This window comes from Hipposideros armiger, unplaced genomic scaffold (genome assembly GCF_001890085.2).
Source record: "Hipposideros armiger isolate ML-2016 unplaced genomic scaffold, ASM189008v1 scaffold_132, whole genome shotgun sequence".
NCBI classification, from domain to species: Eukaryota; Metazoa; Chordata; class Mammalia; order Chiroptera; family Hipposideridae; genus Hipposideros; species Hipposideros armiger.
This window is the reverse complement of record NW_017731482.1, coordinates 2464938-2477025: the sequence shown is the minus strand read 5'-3', so window position 1 is coordinate 2477025 and position 12088 is coordinate 2464938.

Here is a 12088-nt window from a genome sequence, read left to right as displayed (position 1 = left end):
CCTTTCACACTCAGAATGATGTCATAAAAAAGATAAGAGATAACAAGTGCTGGCGAGGATGTGGAGAAACGCGAACCCTGTGTACTGTTTGTGGGAATGCAAATTGGTGCAGCCACTCTGGAAAACAATATAGAGGTTCCTCAAAAAAATTACAAATAGAACTAGCATATGATCCAGCAATTCCACTTCTGGGTATATGTCCAAAGGAAATTAAAACAGGATATCGAAGAGATATCTACACCCCCATGTTTATTGCAGCATTATTTACAATAGCCAAGACACAAAGCAACCTAAATGTCCATTCATAGATGAATGGGTAAAGAAAATGTGGTGTAAGTGTATCTACAATGGAATATTTTTCAGCCATAAAAATAAGGAAACTTTGCCATTTGCGACATCATGGATGAGCTGTGAGCTCATTACGCCAGGTGAAATAAGTGGGACACGGAAAGACCATTACTGTGTAATTTCACTTATATGTGGAATCTTAGAACACAACAAAAGAAAACAAAATAAACAAACAAACAAAACAGACTCATAGAAACAGAGAATAGATTGGTGGTTGCCAGAGGTGGTTGGGGAAATGGTTGGAGGTGGTCAGAGGGTACAAACTTCCAGTTATAAGAGGAATAAGTTCTGAGGGCCTAATTAATGTATGGTATAGAGACGATAGCTAACAATACTGTATTGTATACTTGCAAGTTGTTAAGAAAGTAGATCTTAAAAGTTCTCACCACATCCACACAAAGAAGGTATCTATGTGAGGTGATGATGTGTGAACTAATCTTATTGTGGTAATCATTTTGCAAATAGACATATACCAAATCATCACATTGAATACCTGAAACTCACACAATGTCATATTTCAGTTATATCTCAATGAAGCTGGGGAAAAAAATCTCATTCCTAATGAGGGAAATGCAAATTAAAGCAACGGGAGTATACTTTTCACCCATCAGATTGGCCAGCATTTTTAAGTCTGGTGTCAAGTGTTGGCTCACGCTGGTCCTGTCATACCTTGCTGGTGGCAGACTTAAATGGGACAGCTAACTTTCAAACAACTTGGCCATCCATGTCTAGTAAAATGTACTTGCCTTATGACTGTGTGATCCCATTTTCCAGCGCCAGTTCAAAACCAAAGGTAGAACCACGTGCCTGCCATAGTCCGACATCAGCCCTGCAGCAGCAGATATCTCTGTGGGGGACTAGGACCAGGCTGGAGGTGCTTGCTGATCAAAGGAGATTGGCCCTGCTGTACTGTTTCCAATTTTTTTTTTAATATAAGGAGAATGTACTCATGCATTACTTACATAATTAAAAGTTTAAAAATTCAAAAATATTTTACAAACAAGGAAAATGTTCTCAGGAAATGTGTGGGAAAAGAAGAAAATGAAAGAGGAAAAAGTGTTTCAGTTGCCTTGATATTTTAGTCATGTTTCCTCCATTGACTTTTGTTTTATGTGTAGTTTACGCATGTGCAGTGGTAAGAGGGGGAGAAGAGGGTGAGGACAGAGTCTGAGAGCTTGGTGTTCAGGGGGCAGTGAGGGAGACTTAGAAGAAGTGGTCAGAGGGATTGACATCAAGAGGCCAACGGAGAAGAGTTCCCAAGAGGGAGCCGTCAGCAGCAAGCAGCACTGCTGAGAGGCAGGCCAGCTGGCACCTTCAGTGGAGGGCATTGAGGACGCTAGCCAGCACCGTTATGAGCATCACGCTTTAGGACGAACTTTCACGGGCAGAGAAGATCCAGGGGAGGACCAGGTGTCATTGGGGAAAATAACTGAATGAACTGGGGAGTCCAGCATGAGAAGAGAGCCTACCAGGGCCATGAGCTATGCATAGCTGCAGTTCCTCAGACTCAGAGAGCCTGGGTTGGCAATGCTGGTACACCCTTGTTTCTGACTCACTTTTCTCCAACCCAGCTGGTCTCTGAGCTCGTCCTTGGACGTGCCGGATAGGGTCCTACCTCAGGGACTTTGTACCTGCTGTTACCTCTGCCTGGAACACTTTCCCAATACATCCTCATCTCCTTCAGGTTTTTACTCAAATGTTATCTTTTCCATTAGGCCTTCCTTGACAATCTGTTTAAAATAACAACCCCGCCCCCCCCCCTCAAGCATTACCTAGTCCCCTTTCTTACTTTATTTTTTCTCCATAACACATTTATCACCATCTAATAAAACCCATATTAAATTTAAGAATTTTTAGGTTTGATTTTAATGGATAGTGTGTTCACATGGTTCAAGATGAAAAGTTGTGCCCAGTCTTTTGCTATTACAAATAGCACTGCAATCAGTAACCTTGTGCCTACATCAGTTTACTGTGCCGATGAAACTCTATCTAGCCTAAAGTCCCAGGAGTGGCATTTCTGGGTCAAGGGGTAAGTGCATTTATAATTTTATCTTACTTATTAATTTTTTTCCTGCTTTCCTGACTAGAATGTAAGCTCCAGGGATTTAAATTTTTTTTATCCATTGCTATATCTCCACTACTTCATACAGAGCTTAGCACATTGTAGGTGCTCAATAAAGAACATGTTGAATGATGAATGAGTCAACCCATTCCTGGAAGCCTGAAGGCACACTCCTGAGGACCACTCCAGTGTGCCTCCTTCCCAACCTCAGGGCTATGGGTCCTTAGAGACCCTTGAACTCAGCACACAGTCCCTGCCGGTCCCACACCCCCTCCAGAAATCAAAAGCTTTTCCCTCAGCAGATACAGGACAGGGGTGCTGTTCTAAGTCTGTTTGTTGTCTCCCTCTGCTTCCTTTACTTTACCCAGGAAGGCACTTAAAAAAATATGTCTACTAAGCAGCATGCTTCATTTCACCTCTCAATTCCCTTCCCTGACACAGTTTTCTTTTTTCCAAACATTTACAAAAATCACTTAATGCTTGGAGAATGATTAGGTGGCAGAGAGACTGGGCTAATTTTCAAAACTGAAATTCATTCACGGAGGGAGGGTTTATTTGTGCCTGGCCCTGGGCTGGCAATGAGACCAGGTGACGAGAATGTGATGAAAGTTGTCCCTGCATCAGGGGTTCATCATTCACGGGGAGAGAGTACCCAGGACATTTCCTTGAGGGCAGGGACTCAGCATCCACTCCCACAAAAATGAGCTAGCTGATGTTTGAGTCCTCCAATCCTCTAAGGCAACAGGGAAGACGTTGACTTGAATAATTCTCTGATTTTCCCCTCACCTGTCATAAGGACTGTTTTTGTTGGTGGGTTGGTTGGTTGGTTGACCTTTGGTTTCATGTTTCTGGGAGTGTCTATTGATATTTGTCTGAGTCAACTGTTTAACTGTTTAACTTGGCCATTCTGATACTAGGTGTTTCCCTTTGGGCCCATCGGGGAAAACCCAGGCAGCATTAGGGCTTTCCCCATTGGCTCCCAGTTTCCATGAGAGTGGGGAAAGGAAGGAGGGGCTAAAATATGGAGCCAAACTGACTTGGATTCAGACCCTGGCTTGACAACTTAGTAGCTATGAGGTCTCAGAAAGCTAAGGTCAAAGCTCCCTTCATCTTGTGTTCCATACTTCCTGCCTTCCTGCCCCGCCTATAACCAGCCACCACAATAAAGAGGAGGAAAGGGTAAAGTCCAGAACTTATCACCCAGAACTGGGCAGAAGATTCCATGATGGCAATCTGTGTGCCCCAGGCCAGGCTACTTCCTTCATCTTTGTGGTCAAGCGGGCTCTTTATAACAAAGCCTGGGGTCCATGGCTGCAGATCATCCCTGAGGGCCTTTTGTGGCTGCAACTTCAAACATATTTTGGCTCCTAATTTAAACTTTCTGGATTTTCTGAGAAGTCCAGATATAAATTAGAGCATTGTTTGGATCTCTTTAATCCCACTCAGCACTCAAGTATCCATGATATGTGTAACCAAGGGTGCTTTTACTAAACTTCAGTAAACAGAAAAGTCCAGAATATTCCTAGACATTGGACACCTGCCTCAGTGTTTCTGCTGCAGTGACAGGTCCCCAATTTCTATATAGACTGAACCACCAAGGCAAGGTCCTTTAAGATTGCAAGAAACTGGAGATTCTTTTGACTCTAAAGAAACTGAAGATTTGAGAGAGTGCGAAGCAGCCTGAACCGGAAGACTACCCAGTGGTTATTTCAGGAGACGATAGTGATTAAGACTAAGGGTTTGGTTTTGGCGTAGGGACAAAGCAATCCCTGCAGGTCTGAGATGGTGACTGGATCAGTAGAGAGAGGAATGTCATTTCAAATCCCTGAACTGGTGCTGTCCACAGTGGAGTGTTCCACTGTAGCCTTGGAGAGATTTAGGAGACATAGCAACTACATGCAACCTATAGATCTTATTTGGATTCTGACTCAAACAAACCAATTATAAAAAAAAGAAAAAACATGGGACATTTAGAGAAACTTGAAAACTTATTATCTACTTGAGATTGAGCAGATTTTGATAACCATTGAAGCTGAGTGATGGGTACATGAGATTCATATTGCTGTACTTTCTACCTCTGCATATGTATGAATTTTTCCATAACAAAAGCCAAATAAAATAAGGCCAAAAAATGGAATATCTCAAATACTTCTCTCTCCTTACATATCATCAATTGCTTAAAATCATGCCACATATTTGTTTACTTCATAATTGAATCACAATTTTCTGGTATAATTTTGTGTTTTTCCTGGAGTTTCTTGGCACCATTTCCATTCTTTTCTGAGAGGGGAAACGTGCCTTTTTTTACCATATGACTAAGAGCTTCTAGCTTCTTAATTGTATCTTCTGTTGACTCGAATTTACTTTATTCTTGAAGACTTTTTTTTTTAAACAGTTAACCAGACACAAGTTTATTCAAGAGATAAAGTCAACACAGGCTACTGTAGAATGTCTTACCTCATTGAAGACATTTTTAACACTCTGTTATCAGAGACTTCTGTTTTTCTGTTCTAACTTAAATCAAACACTCTAGACAAACAATTATTACCCCGATAGTTCTTTTCAATGTGTGTCTGGGTTAGTTCTATTGTTTCATGGCTATCATGTGTCTTAGGTCAGGCTCCCCAGAAGCAAAGCCTGACAAAGATTGTGGTGAAAATGAGACCTCTCTCTCAGTTAATCGTTGTCACCAGGATAGAGCAGGAGAAGAACACTAAGCAAGGTGGTATTCTTGGCATGAGACGAATTTCACCCTGGTCTGATGGAGACTCTGGAGTTTGTCCCCCTTGAGATAGGGGGACATTTTGTGCAGCAATTCGCAGCAGCTGGGTGACAGGTGCACCAGAGTAATGAAGGAGGTTTGAGAGCACCATCTGCGACTCCAGTGGTTCTCAAACTCATTAAAATGCAGCTCCCTGGGCCCCATCCTCAGAGTTTCTGATTCAATAGGTCAGGGGTGAGGCCTGAGAATATACATTTCTGATGTTGCCAGATTCTGCTCCTGGAACTATACTTTGACAATCAAAGCACTACATCATATGTTCCTTTTTTTGTTTGTTTTCCTGAAGCACAAGCTCAAGTAATTTTTTTCAGCAAGAGTACATGGGAAGTAAACTTTATTCGTTTTAGCAAGTCTATTTTGCTCCTACATTTGTTTTTTTTCATTCAAAACATTCCTCCTTGGAACTTTGCAGGTCACTGTTTATAGGTTTCTAGCTTTAGAGAAGCATGATGCTAATTTGATCTTTATTCCCTTATAGATTACCTATTTGTTTGCTTTCAATTTCCAGAAGCTGTTAGACTTTCTGAAACCTAATGAGACTCTAGGCTGCATGTTTTGTCTTTGATTCTTCTCAGCGTTTAACGAGCACTTTTAATAGAAAGTCTTCTTTTCTTCATTGCTCTGGGGAAATTTTTCTTTTATTATTTCTCTAATTATTTTCTTGCCTCTCTTTTTCCTTTTCTCTCTGGAATTTTCATTACACAGATATCAGGCCTCTTAAATTGAAGCTTTATGATTTGATAGTTTCCCCTTCGTTAAAAAAAATTTTTTTTGTCTCTTTATTCTTGGTGAATTGTATGACTTTTGCTTCTAGATATTTTTAAAGCAAATTTTTTACTTTGAAATAATTTTAGATTTATGGAGAAGTTGCAAAGATAATACAGAGAATTCCTATAAACGCTTCACCCACTTTCCTCTAATGGCAGCATCTTACATAATCATAGTACATTCAAACTAAGAAATGAACATTCATACATTACTATTACTGAAACTCCAGATTTTATTCAAACTTCAACAGTTTTCCCATTAACATCCTTTTCCTGTCCCCTGACCTAGATCCAGTATACCACGTTGTATTTAGTCATCTTGTCACCTGAGTTTAAGTGTTAGTTTCTCAGTCTTTCTTTGTTTTGTGTCCTTTTTTTTTTAAATTGCTTTGACAGTTTTGAAGAGTACTAGTCAGTACTAATCATTTCTCATGATTAGACTGGAGAGAGAATACCGCAAAGGTGAAGTACCCCTCGCATCACCTGACATCAGCTGGTGACTGTAAACTTGATCACTTGATTAAAGCAGCTTGTTAGATATTTCCATTGTAAAGTTACTATTTTTTTCCTTTCCATACTCTATTCTTTGGAAGTAAGTCACTAAATCTAGCAGACATTCATGGCAGGAGAGCCAATTAAGCTCCATCTGGAGAGGAGAGTAGCTACATATGTTACTTGGAATTCTGCTGTAAGGAAGATTTGTCCCTTCTCCCTCCCCGTGTATTTATTTATTCAATCATTTATTTAGATCAGCCTGGACTCATGTGTATTTATTTTAGACTTTAGCTTATCTTGCAACTACATTATTTATTTTGCTGTTCAAATTGTCCCAGCTTTGGCTATTGAGAGCTCTTTCAGGTTGGCTTCTGTGTCCCTTTGACACTCCCCATCCTGATTTACTTAATTACTTCCTTATTTTCTGGCACTAACTTCTAGACTGTCAAATTCTACTTTTTATTTTGGCAATCATAATTTTCATTTCTCAGAACTTTTTCATGTTTTCTGATTCACCCTTTTTATTAGCAGCCCTTTCTTGTTATGGACCCGATATTATCTCAAATTAGAATTCACTTCTAATCATAAATTTGTAAATGGTGTTTATTGGATTTAAATGATCAGACTCACTCTCTAGATATAGTACAAAAGACTTAATTATAGTTACAGAACATATGTAAATATGATAACTTGGCAATGTAACTATAATAATAGTATAACTGTTAGAGTCAGAAGGTTAGGAGAGGTGAAACTGAGTACAGGTGCTATTATAATTTTATTTTACATAGTAGAAATCATGAGATATAGCTAAAGTAGATGGAACTGGAAATAAGTGTTTAAAATAATTATTGAGCTTGAAGAAATCATCACTAGAAGAATAAATTAACACTATAACGAACACAATGTTGGAAGAAATGGAAGAAGAGCAGTAGTGTAAGTGAGCTGGTTTCTTTGTATTTTTCATGAGCGGAATCAGTACATATTAATTCAATTAATCAAGAAATGGAGGTATGTATATGCATTAATCAGGTTTGTCGTGAAAGCCACCACACATCAAAGCAGAAAAGATTGCGGGTTTCCTATAGAGAGGGGGCCTATTCCTTTAGAAATAAGGTGGAGCAAAACTGAGTTTTTCCTTAGTTAACATCTGTATTGAAGCATTTAGAAAAAAACATGTTATACTTTGATTAAAATAGTTTATGAAAATAATTTCAGTGTATGTAAATGTGGAATGCAAAATATGCTGATGCTTGATAGAATGTGCAGGGTGGGAAGAAGAATGACAGGGCTAGATGAGTGCAATGTGTGTGGGATCTTGGCTGCAGAAAACAACCCACTTTGGGTCGGGAGGATTCCCAGAGGCAGGGCCCTTGTCTTCTGCTCCTTCAGCCTGTGTATTCATCTAACAATTTACCCAAAACTGGCTAAGCTTCAGACCCTGTTTTGGGGCAGAGCCTCTGCAGCTATCTTTGCTCTTGACATTTAAACCAATCTTTACAAAAGACTGCTCACCCTAGAGCTGGAGCTCCTCACTGTGGGAAGGGTATGTAGTCCAAGTGCATTTTCCTTTTCAGGATGAAGGAGGTTGGTGGGGTTGGGTTGGGGCAGGGACTCCTAGGAGGTATGGTGACTAACCCTCCTGGTTTGCCTACCAGTATCCCAGTTTTAAAACTGAAAGTCCTTCGTCTCAGGAAAACTCTCTGTTCTGGGCAAACCTGGGCATTTGGTCACCGTTTCCAAGGAGACAGTACTGGCCCCGCTTCTCACTTCTCCTCCATCTTTGTTTTGTTGGAAACCAAGGAACCCAGGGCTTGTTGTGGGTGTTACCTCTAGAGCAGACAGCATGATCTGCTTTCTGAATTTTGGAGGGTCTGCCGTCATAGGGTAGGCAGAGCACAGATCAGGGAGCAGGTGATGCTGAATTCTGCATGGTTAAGGTGAAGGAAAGAGAGGGCTCCAAGAGAGGGAAGTAGGAGGGGTGGAGGGTGGGGTAGATTAAGGTAGGGTGGTTTCTTAGCCTCCAAAATTGGTTGGCTGGGGGACATTAGAGTTTGACCTTGGGAGACCAGATTGTTATACCCACCTCATTCCTTAAAATACACTTATTTAGTAAATGTTGAGCACCTATTATATACCATGCTCTTTGACATTACATTACGATCATTCCTTATTGCAATGGCTAGGACCTCTGGTATCAAATTAAAAAGAAGTAGTGAGAACTGAGATCCTTGCCTTATTCCTGATCTTAAGGGGAAAGCATTCAGAAAGGTACAAAGATTCCCCATATGCCCCCTACCGCCCCCCCACTTGTATAGCCTCCCTTACTATCAACATTCTGCACCACAGTGGTACATTTGTTACAATTGATGAATATACATTAACACATCATTATCACCCAAAGTCCATAGTTTATGTAAGGTTCACTTTGGGTGCTGTACATCCTATGAATTTGGACAAATGTATAATGACACGTATCCACCAATATAGTATCATACAGAGTATTTTCACTGTCCTAAAAATCATTCGTGATCACCTATTCATCCTTCCCCTCCCTCTCAATGTCTGGCAACCACTGATCTTTTTTACTGTCTATAATTTTGCCTTTTCCAGAATGTCATAAAGTATGAGTCATAAAGTATGTAGCCTTTTCACATTGGCTTCGTTCACTTAGTAATATGCATTTAAGTTCCCTCCGTGTCTTTTCATGACTTGATATCTCATTTGTTTTTAGCACTGAATAATATTTTATTGTCTGGATATACTCCAGTTTATTTTTCCATTCACCTACTGAAAGACATCTTCGTTGCTTCCAAGTTTAGACAATTATGACTAAAACTGCTATAAACATTTCTATGCAGGTTCTTGTGTGGTCATAAGTTTTCAACACATCTGGGTAAATACCAAGAAGCATGACTGCTGGAGTATATGGAAAGAGTATGTTTAATTTTGTAAGAAACAGTCAAACTGTCTTTCAAAGTGGCTGTACCATTTTGCATTCTTACCAGTGATGAATCAGAGTTTCTGTTTCTCCACATCTCTGCCAGCATTTGGTGTAGTCAGTGTTTTAGATTTTATCCATTCTAATAGGTGTGTAGTAGTATTTCACTGTTGTTTTAATTTGCATTTCCCTGATGACATATGCTGTGAAGCATCTTCATAAGCTTATTTGTCACCTGTATATCTTCTTTAGTGAAGTGTCACTTCTTTTTGGGGACTGAAATTACATGATTTTGTCCACAAGTCAGTGAGGCAATTTTTTTCTCTTTATTCTTCAAATTAGATAATTTAGACCTATCTTCAAGGTCACTCATTCTTTCTTCTGCTGCCACCAATTTATAGCAAGTGCAACTAGTGAATTTTTCATTTCAAATATTGTATTTTGAGCTTTAAATCTTCCATTTTATGTTTTTTCCATTTCTGTGCTGAAATTTATCCATCTGTACAGTCATTATGAGCCTATTTTTCTTTAACTTCTGGAACATATTTATAATAGTGAACTTAAAATTTTTGTGTGATTGTTCCAACATCTGGGTTATCTTGGAGTCTGTTTCTTTTCTTTTTTTGGGGGGGGGGAGAGACTCAATTTTATTTTACTTTTAAATTCAGAAAACAGGAGCATTAAATTTTATCACAGGGGTTTTTTTTGGGGAAAATAGTATAAAATACATCTCTGAGTAACCTTTATTCTGTAATTATTTAAAAGTCCACAAAAATACTTTACTTGAATATGGCTATGACAGCCATCTTAACCTAATAACTAACTTAACTGGGCTACAAATATTAGGGTCAAAATAACCTTGCTTACAATTTATTTGCATTTATTTGTGACTTAAAGGAACTTTTGCCACCATCATTTTATTGTAAATGTTTTAAGAATCCAAGAAAGAGGGAAACAGCACTGTCATTTCTCGGTAATTCACAAAGAGAGTCTAAGACCCTGCAACAGTCAACACCATGAGTCAAGTTAGACTTTCTGGCTTTATTAGTTATTACAAAAGTGTTGATTTCGACTACACTAAGGTCCTGAGTTGCTAAAACTCCTCTGCGAATCCCCAGGATCTAAGGACGTAATTGATGTCAAGCAGAGACAACTTAGAACCATTTGGGACTCTGGACCCGGGGCCTCGTGGGGGCTGCGGCCTGGGGCCTCGGCCATCCTCCCATCGCTGAGGGCGGCAGGACACGGCCACTCCTACATCCCTCCGAGCCCACCATGCTCACCATGGGGCACTGCTCCTTCTAGGGACAATTGTCAAAGGAAGCTTTCCTTTTTTTTTTTTTTTTAACAATTTTTACTTTACGAGTCAAACAACAACTTAACGCTTTCCTTTGTCTGAATATAGAACATATGTGTTTTGAAAGTCACCCTTTAAAAAAAGCATCCCTGGACGTAGCCATCTCTGTGGCCTCAGATCTGAGGGACTCTGGTGGGATAAGAGCCTCGATACTGCACAGCAAGCATCACCTCGGTCACTCTGCCTGCTCCGCACCTGCCCCCCTGAACAGGGGCCTGCCCAAGGCCTAGCGCACTGTCGGAAGGAGGCAGCTGGTGGACGGAGAGCCATGGTCCCGGGCTCCCAGGCTTTCCTGCTGCAGGGGGCCTGGGTTGTCTGCTTCTGAAGAGCTCTAGCTTCTAACGGTTACCTGCCCCCCACCCTTGCCCAAAACTCTTTTGAGTTTCTGTTCCTTGAAATTCCGAGGCTTGCCTCTGGGAGCCGCAGCTGAGGATCTCAGCAGGTAAATTCGGAAAGCTGCAGGAAGGGCTAAGGTTGGTAAAATCTCTGGTACACTGTAAATACTGGTTGTGGGTCCCAAGCCACCACTGAAGGCAGAGTCCATCTGCTCAGGGATCCGGTAAACAAGCCATCCGGACGCTAGGCCACCAACCTGGGACAACATAATCCCAACATGTCCGGTGTAATTCAGGACACCCCTGCATTTGAAAAAGCCCCTTATTCATAGCACACCCTGCACAGCTGTTCAGTAGTCAGAGGTCACAAAACACATTGCACTTTTCACGTTCTCCCTCTGCCGTCACAGGTAGTGACGTGTCACACATAATGTAACATAGCTTGAACAGTTTGTAATGATGCGGCGAGCGCAAGCACACACATCTTTACCACCCACAGTAAAATCCACATTCTTGTAAAACAACTTTCCTTTCAAAAGACAATCCACTTGTCTCTTGCATTACTATGGAAAATCACCATCAAATTCTCTTAAGAATTGATGTGCAAAAAGAATTAAGAGTCGATACCACTGGAAGCTGCTGTTTATTCCAAACTCACATTACCCAGGGAGAAGGCGCTCTTTAGATGACCTCAAAGTCAGTCGGTGAATTTGATGGGATGAGAGAAGGGATTAAAAGCTAGGAAACAGTTCATGTCTTCTGGGCTTGCCCACACGGAACCAAGGGCCCTGTCTGGGCCCTTACCCCTGCTGGTTATCACCTCTTCCCTCATTTCTCTGCAGACACACACGGTGTCACACATGCTGGTGGCAGGCTGAGAATCTATATCTAGCAGCAGCAGTGGTGTGAATGATACGGTGGTATTTCTGTGAACCCGTGTTCCACGCTCTTTGGTGCATGGACTCTGTTTCTATTAACTACTTTTTTGCTTGACTATGAGTTAC